Source organism: Echinops telfairi, unplaced genomic scaffold (assembly GCF_000313985.2).
Source record: "Echinops telfairi isolate 266 unplaced genomic scaffold, ASM31398v2 ScPeMD7_7459;HRSCAF=8497, whole genome shotgun sequence".
NCBI classification, from domain to species: Eukaryota; Metazoa; Chordata; class Mammalia; order Afrosoricida; family Tenrecidae; genus Echinops; species Echinops telfairi.
This window is the reverse complement of record NW_022111359.1, coordinates 7,917,316-7,928,324: the sequence shown is the minus strand read 5'-3', so window position 1 is coordinate 7,928,324 and position 11,009 is coordinate 7,917,316.

Here is an 11,009-nt window from a genome sequence, read left to right as displayed (position 1 = left end):
GTGCCTGGTTGATTTGAACTGCCCACCTTGTTGCCAGAGGTTTAACGCTTACCTGATAGTACCACCAATACAGAGAGATGCAAATCTAAAGTATAATGAGACACCATTTTACACCAACTAAAATAGCACGGATTATTCACATATCCACGCAAAAAGAGAACAATCAATTGCATAGTGATTACAAGTTCAGCTGCAATTCTCCAGGTCAGCAGTTAGAAACCACCAGCCATTCTGAGAGAGAAAGGTGGAGGAAGAACATTTGTTCTAATAACCTGGAATTCTGTGGTGCTCACCTTTCTGACATAATTGCTGAAGACAAAAGGGGTGCCTAAGCTAATGAGGTGAAGAAAGCTGATGGTGCCTGGCTATTACAAGATATAGCGTCTCGGGTCTTAAAGGCTTGAACTTAAACAATATCCATCTAGCAGAGAACCAACAAAGCCCACATTGAAGAAGCACACCAACCCATGTGATCACAAGGTGTCAATGGGATCAGGTATCAGAAGACCCAAAAAACCCCAACCATTTCAATGGGAATGAGGGGGTTCAGAATGGAGACCCAAAATCCATCTGTAGACAATTGGACATCCCCTCACAGAAGGGTCACAAGAAGGGACAAGCCAGCCAGGGTGCAGTACAGCATGGATGAAACATACAACATTCTTCTAATTCTTTAATGCCCCTCCCACTATCATAACCCCAGTTCTATTTTAAGAATCTGACCAGAGCATGTACAGTGGTACAGATAAGAGCCCTGGATACACAGAACCCAGAATATATAAAACCCTCAAAACAAATAATGAGAGTAGTGATGCCATGACGGTAGAGGGAATTTGGAGGGAGAAGGGGGAGAAAAGGGGAACTGATTGCAATGACTGATGTACAACACCACCACCACCACCTCACCTCAGGGGAAAGAACAACAGAAGTGTGGGTGAAAGGAGACACTGGACAGTGTGGAATATGAAAATAAAAATAATTTGTAAATTATCAAGGATTCACAAGGGTGGGAGGGTGAGGGAAGGAGGGGAAATAAAAGGACCTGATACCAAGGGCTCAAGTAGAAAGAAACTCTTTTGGACATATGGCAACATATGTACAAATGTGCTTGACACAATTGATGTATGGATTGTGATAAGAGCTGTAAGAGCCCCCAATAAAATGATTTATTTTTTAAAAAAAAGAAAGAGAGAGAAAGACAGAACTTTCTCCTCCAGTCAACAGTTTCAGCTGTAGAAACTCAAGAGGGGCAATTCTCTCCTGCCCTGTAAAGGTTGCTATGGGTCAGGATTGACTCCATGGCAGTGACTCTGGTTTGGGTTTTGCAGTTAGTGGCCCAACAGGTAACCACTGCATCACGGAATTATTTATATCTTCCCTAAATTGGAAACAACAACATGTCCTTCAATGGGTAAAGGAGTAAACAAAATGCAGTTATATCTACACAGTGAGGCATTATTCAGCAATGAAGGAATAGGATAAAACACTTTTAAATCACAAAAAGACATGAAGGAAATTCCATCTATCACATTGCCAAGTGATAGATGGAAGTCTAAGGAGTCATAGACTCAGAATTAATATGTGAATGTACACATGGAGTATTATCAACAATAGAAACTCTCCCAAATCAACCCACAGTGTTCAGCATTTTAATTGGGGTTTCATCACATAGACATGATAATTGCCTACAGAGCCAATCCTGGTCTCCAGTCACCAGCGCCTCCAGATTTCAACTGATATCACATGACCAAAACCCCCAAGCCTGAATAACATTGTTACAACCTGTGACCAATCGCTGCCCTACAACTATCCCTTGTCCATCTAAGTCACAATGTTAGATTTCGTGTAGTTATCCATATCGCCCAGGTCAAAACAGACACTCTTATCAGTCATGATATTTTAAGAGCTAACAAATTACCTCCTGCAAGCCACAGGGCAAAGATCAGAACTCTTTGGAGAGAAATGTTCTATTCTTCACCAACATATCATCCTCGCCTACCCCATCTTTGACCAAGATATCTTACAGCAAGATGATCAGATGCCTAACATTTGAAGGAACCAATGTGGGTGTAGGAGTAAATTTAAAGAAACAACTTAACCAATCCATATAGCCATTATATACATTATTATCTCTTGATCATCAATATCTGTGCTATATGATGAACTTGTATAGAATGATTTAGCATAGAAATTTATTGTTGGTTAGTTGAATCCAGTAATTTGTTAAGTCATACATTTCCATCAATATAACACTGTGAGGAGATTTAAACTCAATGAATTTGACCAGTAATATCAGTCTTATAATCTTACAAACAATGCTAATATTAGACCTTAATGCAGTAATATAGTTATGGGCACTCAAATGTTACTGACACTCTAACAGAGTTCTATCCAGTCAGTAACAATTAGGTCAGTCTATCAGCCCATAGTATGACCACATCCTGCCCCCCAAACCCCAAGAACATTACCTTTCACATTTGCAAGATTCCATTTGTTGTTCCCAAAGCAGCAATGGCTTTATCTACCAATATATAGCTTCACTTTTTCAGATTATATGGATAATTGAGCTAAGAGACAATATTATCACTTTGATTCCCAGATTTCTTTTTACCTTCTTCCGTGAAATGGAACGTTGTCCATTCGCCTTGGAATGTCTACCCATAAACTAGTTGTTTCCTTGTTGATCATTTGAGATCTGTTCGTAAATCACCACTCAAGTGACAATAGCTTTGGGCAGCTTCCTGGGTGGTTCTAAAGTTAATCCTAGGACAGAAGAAGTGGCCAGTTAGTGAACATAATGAGTATCTCTTTACATTCTCCCAGTACACGTTCCGGCACAAATAATTCCGAATTTATTATGAGGTAACTCCACTAGAGTATTTCTCCAGTTATCAGCCACAACATTATGGGTATTTCAGGATTCAGTATTATTTAATATCCTTCAGTTATTTTGGCATTTTCAAACATTGCCCCACAGAAAAATATTAATTGTGTGTGGAAATTTCCTTGTCAAAATTTTCTTCATTCATTGCTAAGTGACACATGTTTTTTGCTATAAGATCTAGTCTGAATAAGCATGCTAGAGTTTCCCCCTGGACATTTTGTAGATTAAAACTAGCAATATTTCCACATATGGAATATGTGTCCTCCTAAATCAAGTAAACTGAGCAAACACTGGGCTTCTGACATCACCAGGTATTGTTATATTCTCCTATGATTACTTAGGCTCCTATTAGAACCTCACCAATAAGATTGACAACCAGAGCACATGAAGACCCCATGCCAGTGAGTCCATGGAAGGTCCATTCTCTATACCCTGGTCATCTTACCAGGCCCTTGCATATGACCTTGTGTCCTTAGACAGGTGTTGGGCCAAAGGATCCAGACTCCTTATTCCCTACTTTGATTAAACTATATAATCATCACCGCAGGAGAATTAAATTCAAGTCATTGTTTCAATGTCAATTTTACTGCTTCTTATATCTCTTAAGAAGTCACCCAACCCCCCTCCTTTCCTTCTTAGGTCACCCTTTCTCCTTCTTCCCACCCGACCTGAAATCACGCCAAATTAATGTTTTTGAAGTACAATTCTCAATCTTTCATTTTGTTCACTTTTTGACTAATCATTAATTCACTCATATAATCACCAATTCCTGAGAGTTACTGTGGACTAAGATCTGGACTGAGTGATGAGGACAACATAATGAAAAAAGTCGAGGATCTTATCCTCAAGATACTTAGGAGGAGGGATTGTGTAACCATATTTCTTTTTGTGACCAATTCCATATCCGGAGCATAGATCATTTAAGCACATTTGTTCAACATGTGCATGAATAAGTAATGATCCTCATGCTTACTTAGTGTTTCTGTAGTGTCAGGTAGGGTTTTAAGTTATTTGCTAATTTGCTATTCACCACAACCAAATGAGGTAAGTACTGTTTCACATATGAGGAAATGAAGGCACAAAGAGATTAATGAAATCATCCACAATTTCAAACCACGTGTTTTATTTACTGCTTCTACAGTGTAGGCATTGTTTTAAGCGCTGTGCAATTTTGCTATTCACCACACCACCATTTCACATATGAGGAAGTAAAATCATCTGAGGTTTCAAACTGACTCCAGATTCAAGACTCTTAAAATCTACTAATCCATGAATGAACTAATGAAGTGCTACTTTACTGAAGAAAGACTCAAGAGTCAATTATCAGACTATGAAAATAATAGTCCTAGTGGAGGATTAGCAGAAGAGGTATCGGAACACCCAGAAAACAGTGAATAAGTCAATAATTCTTTGAAAACTTCTGCACCCCTCCTCCACACATAAGCACATATACACAAACCAGCTGACATCTAGTAAGTTCCCACTCATGGTGACCCACATGTGGTATCTAAACAAGAACCTTTAATTGCTCACAATTGTTCACTGAACACAATCCCAAACTATACATTCAACAGAAGACAAAATAGAAACAGAAACTCCTGGATCCATTCCAAATCTATACTTCTTGCTTAATCTCATAAAAATCTCCTACACCTGCTGTTTGGAATCGTTTAATGCTTCCCATCACAACTCATAATCCCTAGTCATTTCCTACCTCCAGCCTTCTTTACATCTCCAAATAAGTTGAACTCATTTGATTTAACATGTTCATAACATGTGCCAATGGTTTTAATAGATAATGTATGTGACTAACCATAACAGCTTACTAACAAACTGTGGGAGAGATGAGATGGTTTGATGTTCTAAGAGGAGGAAGCCTGTGCACACGCTCCTGCAGCTTATCAAGTAGTTGAGCTTAGTTTCAAATGCATGTCTGCTTGAGCCTTTCCTCTGAACTCTCCTGCCTCTCTAGAGTCTCTCTTCCCAAAACTCCTGGACCTCTTCACTAACTTCCATCAACGTCTGCCACTTCAGAACGCCCACCTCAAAATTGGCTCATTTATTGTGTCCTGAGATCAGATAAGAGTTGATGCCCCTCTACAACAAAGACAATATTATTCCTCATAGTATCGTGATATATGTAAAAAACTCAGGTTCCTCCATCCCAGGATGTGCTATTAAGTTCCCAATTAAAGTAATTATTAATTCAGTGAATATCTTCTTTCCCTACATCTAAGTAGGTCCTGTAAGAACTTTATTGCATATCATAAACTTTGGAAAAGGCTGGAGTAGGTTGAGATGATTAAGAGGGTTTGTGTTTGTTTGGTTGGTTTGGTTATTTAATTCGGACCTGGGATCTTGGAGCTGAATTGAGCAAGTAACTTTGTACTGGATCTCTCACTGTCTCTGAAAACCCAGAAACTGGCCTCTTAAACATTCTACATTCTATTCTCTTACTCTTTCTACTTCCCCCTACAGCACTTACTGTGGTTCTTCATCTTGATAACATCATTCAAGGTTGAGTTAAACTGGCACAATTACCCCTCTAGTGATGGATAAGAAAGAGCTGGATAATAAAGAGTTGACTATGCTCCAAGGATAAAAAGCCCGAGGATTAAAAAAAACAAAAACAAACCCAAAACCCAAGAGGATGAAGTTTTATCTTTGGGCCAAAAGGATGCTTTAAAGCACAGGCAGGTTTCCTCCTGGCTCAAAGAGGAAAAACTGAGGAGAAGGATAAAATTATGGGAACTGAGGGAATATTTACAACTTCTGGGACAATAAGAAGTAAATTCCCAAGACTCCTCATTAGACAAATTGTCCAATTACAACTCTATTCCCTGAATAATTCTGTTTCTTATGAAAACTAAACTGTGGCAGTAAGGAATCTGTATTGATAATTTCTAGTCTTCAAAAGGCAACTAGAGAGCAAGAGGCTGTTTTCTAATACTTGCTACTCTGTCCTTTGGGAGAAACGCACATCATTTCCTAAATTCTGGCTTTCCAAAATGCAGGACTGCTCATCGAAGAAGGGTCCATTCATTTTTTAACCCATGTCCCTTATCCCTCAAAGTACTAAGAGACAATCCAGACAATCTTCTAAATAAAACTTCTTTTAACTACTTCACCAAACTAAAGGAAATCTGTGACATCGCAGTGGTATCATACCTCAGTTCTGCTAATGGAGGAAGTCGTATCTATCTTACAGAAAAACAGAGATTGGTTGACTGAGACTGAAGCCACACCCTCTGCAAGTATGGGTCCCAGGTCTCCACTTTTGCATTAACTAAAATTAACTAGTTTATTTATTTTTAACAGTTTCACTGCCATACAATGCACGTATTGTATTTTTAGTAGTTTAATCACATTCACAAGAGCCATCATCACAATCTATTCTAGGACATTTCTCCTTCCTTGTACTCATTGTTGTTAACACATCATTTCCCAACAACCTCCCATGCCATGTCCCTCTGAAATTATTAATCCAGTTGCTGTCTCTGTAGGTTTCCATCTCATAGGTTTTAAATACAGAAAAACACAAAATCAAAACAAAACACAAGCCAACTGCACACCAACAATGATAGAATGAAACAGAAAAACTTCAATCGAAAACAAAGTAGAAAATATTAAGAAATAGAACAATTCTACTTTAGATCAAGAGGGAGATCAAATGACAAGATGTAATATTTTGACCTAACGACAACTGTAGTAATCCATTCAACAATATACTCTGTTTGATACCAAGGCCTTTCCAATCCCTGATAAGCCAACTGCATACCAAAAATGATAGAAAAACCTCAATCTGAATGGGGGACCCTGAGAATGGATTTGGACTTTCACTGTTATCCATTGCCTTTTACTAACTGGGTTGTCAGAATTTAAATTCGATACCATTCCCTCCTGTGGATTTGGATTTGATTATTTATCATTCTTGGATCATATAGGTTGGTGTGCTTCTTCTATGTGGACTTAGGTGACACTTCACTAAGATGACTGCTTATTGTAAAACAAGCCTTTAAAACCCCAGAAGAGCCCTGGTTGCATAGTGACTACATTTTGACTGCAAACTGCAGGGTGATTAATTTGAAACTTGCATCCTCTTCTTAGGAGAAAGAGGGGACCTTCTACTCCATAAGGAGTTCCATTCTTGGAAACTCACAAGCACAGTTCTACCCTGTCCTATAAGATCACTATAAGTTGGCATAAGCTCAATGGCTGGGAGGTTGATTTTGGTTTATTTAAAACCCCAGATACTCTTCTTTCTAATAGTCAGAATCATCTGCTTTCTTCACCACACTTTGTTGTAGCACACAGATCTTTAGTTATCACTTTATGGGGACAGGTGTTGAATAGGACCATGTCATAAGAATGAATTGTCCTTTTTTTTTACCTCCTACAATGTTTTTATTTTTTAATAGTGTTTTATATCTTTTTAAAAATCATTTTATTAGGGGGCTCATACAACTCTTATCACAATCCATACGTCCATCAATTGTGTAAAGTGCATTTGTACATTCATTGCCCTCATCATTCTCAAAACATGTCCTCTCCACTTAAACCCCCACAGCATCAGGTCCTCATTTTCCCCTCCCTCCCCGCTCCCCCCTTCCCCGGGAGCCCTTGATAATTTATAAATTATTATTTTGTCATATCTTGCCCTGTCCGACGTCTCCCTTCACCCACTTTTCTGCTGTCCGTTGACCAGGGAGGAGGTCACATGTAGATACTTGTAATTGATTCCCTCTTTCCAACCCACCCTCCCCCTACGATCCCAGTATCGCCACTCACACCACCGGACCTGAAGGGATCATCCGCCCTGGATTCCCTGTGCTTCCATTTCCGCACCACCCCCTCATTCACAATGCTATGATTTTATTTTTTTGGGGGGGAGGGGGTCTTTGATGCCTGATAACTGATCCCTTCATCGTCTTGTGATCGCACAGGCTGGTGTGCTTCATTCATGTGGGCTTTGTTCTTCCTCAGTTAGATGGCCTGTTGTTTATCTTCCAGCCTATAGGAGCCCAGATTCTATATCTCTTGACAGCCGTGGACCACCAGTTTTCTTCACCCCATTTGTTTATGCACCCACTTTGTCTTCAGCAATTGTGTCAGGGTAGGCTGGTGTGCTTATTCCATGTGGGCTTTGTTGTCTTTCAGCTAGATGGTCATCTGTTTTAGCAGGATAAATAAGCTGGAAGAGAGAATAATGGGATGACAGTTCCGTTCCGGGGGTCATGGGAGAAGGGGAGGCAGGGGAAAGGAACTGGGTGTTAACAAACCCAGGGACAAGGGAACAACAATTGATCCAAAATCAGTGGCAAGGAGGGTGTAAGAGGGATGCTTACAAAAATTTCCACTCATGGCATTTAAAAATTTCTCACTTGGGAAATCTATATTTATGAATGTCACTGCCATTGAGACAATGCTGACTCGGAGCAACTCTATCTGAAAGAGTAGAACTCCCCGTGTGTTTCTGAGACTTTAACTCTTTAGGGAAGTAGAAAGCCCCATCTTTCTCCCATATTTATAAATAGTTGAACGTTTCCCAATGATAGTGTTTTATGATTTCAAACAAGGCATTGATAATGATTTAGGATAGGGCACTTACATTTCTTTTTTAACTTCTATGGATTTCAGTAAATTGGCTTGGAATAAAAAGTCAAAGAAATCAGCAAACAAATTTAACCAAAATATTTTTCTCTGTGTGAGTGCTTGTATCTTTTTAATTGTTATTAACTTTTCATTGTGATTTGGGTAAAATTTTACAGAATGAAGGGATTTTCCCTTCAATAACTTGTACACATTTTGTTCTTTGATATCCCCAAATTTACTGTTTTGTTCAATTCCACCCCCCAAATTTACTGTTCCTGTTCATCATCCTTTTTGGTTTATTCCTGACCACTGAAAGTTGTATCTGGGCAAGTGCTGACATTTGTATCTCAAAGGGAGTGGTTCCTCGCTAGTGTTATTATTCACTTTAAAGAACTGTGTATTGTTCGGATGAAAATTGAACCATGGGATTGAGTCCAGCATAGCGAAGGCTCATAGTCTTGGTGGGAACTTCCACTTTACCAAACTTGATGTTCTTCTGCAGAGACTGATAACATGTCCAAAGTATTCAAAATGAAGTTTCGCCATTCTCACTCCTAAAGAACATGCTGGTTGAATTTCTCCCAGGTCAAATATACTTATTCTTCTGTTCAGTTTTCTACATTCCATATTCAAATTATTAATGGGTGCTTGTGCCATTTTCTTCTCATTTTGAGTTGTACTACATCAGTTAATGAAGATCATGAAAGCTTTCTTGCACCAATTCCATGGAAGGGCGATTCTACTTTGAGGGTAGGGGGAAGACAGGGCCTTCTATTGTGAAGAGTTACCATCTCAGAAATTGGGTCATTATGATGTGGAATCCACTAGATGGCAGTGAGTTTTTTTGTTTGTTTTATTTTGTTTGAGAATTTCTACTTTGAGGCAGTTCTTTCTCTTTTATAGTTTTCATACCTTCTAACTTGAAGGGTTCATCTTCTTGCAGTATATCAGACAGTGTGTCATTGCTGTTTATAATGCTTTTAATTGTCTTTTTAATTTTTTTTCCCAAAAGTAGACTGCCAGATCTATCTTAGTTTGGAAGCTCTGCTGAAACCTGTCCATCATGAATAACCTGCTGGTATTTTAAATGCAGTGGCATAACTTCCAGCACTGTAGAAACATACAAGACACCACAACATGAAAAATGACAGACAAATAATGAATGACTATGTTAAACTTCGCTTAATCATTAAGAAAATGATGGGTATTTGGATTGCACATATTGTTTTTAAAAAAAAAAATCTGTAAAATTATACCAGCAATATTCTGGAGTTACTTTTTCTCACCACTGGGTTTTAAAGGTCTATATTCTACCAATCCGATAAATCAAAATATAATTGCCTTTGTTTTAATTGCTCTTGCTGATTAATGTAATGGACTGTTTTCATGTTTATTGCCCATCTGTATTTTCTCATGTATGATCTATTAATAGTCTAGCCATTTTCTATTAGGTAAAACATATTTTACTGATTTATATGAATTCTTTATATATTGTGAAAATTATTTTAGTTTGCATTTCCCTTTTTATTTTATTAAATTTATTTGTTATATATGTAAATTTGTTCCAATTTAAAATGCATAGCTATGTCCATTGGCCATATGTCATATTTGGCCATTCTTTTCCGTCCAATCTTGACTTACTGTGGCTATTAACACTTCACCTGTCATTCTAATTTTCCCCAAGATTTAGTCTATCTCATTATATTTGTTTGTATTTTACCATATTAAATCTATTAGCTTACATACTCAAATATGTTCATCTTTAAATTTATAGACACTAGATACCATGTCATGCTTCACAACCTGAAAGTAGCTTATGTGGGATAAAATCATTTATCCTAAAATCAATATCATATAACTTTCATTATTTAAGAATTTTCCCTTGAACACGCTGTTGTTAAGGATCCAATTTTATTTGTCACTGGTGGATAATTGCTCCAGTTGCCATCAGTTCAACACCTCCTCATGGTGACCCCCTGTGTGTTTAAGTACAACTGTGCTCAATAGGGTTTCCAATGACTGATTTTTTTTTTAAGGCACATCACCTGAGATGTCTTTCAAAATGTCTCTGGGCATACTTGAAGCTTAGAACTTTCAGATAGCAGTTGAGTAGATTAACAATTTGTAACGCCCACATGAGCTGCAGCACCAACAGAAGATTTACTTAGTTTTGCGGTAGAATAAGCAGCCATTCAAGATCAGAAGGGTAGGAAAGCCACAAAATTAAGAGGATTAGGAAAGAAGGAGGAATAGAAACAAGAAACAGAGGGGAAAGTGAAATAAGTACAATGGGGGATTGCATTGAAATAGTTGAAACAAAATGTATATGAATATTGAATGTAAGCTGATAATCTTTTTTGTAAACTTTCACCTAATTCACAATATATTTTTTTGAAGGTCTACTTAATGCAGTGGAACATTTCTGAGTGTATATTGAACTTAGATGCATTTTGAATTCTATTTCTTGATTTTTGTTGTAGTCCATTTATTTATTTGTACCTTTTAGGATAGCCTCTTATATCTTATTTTGATA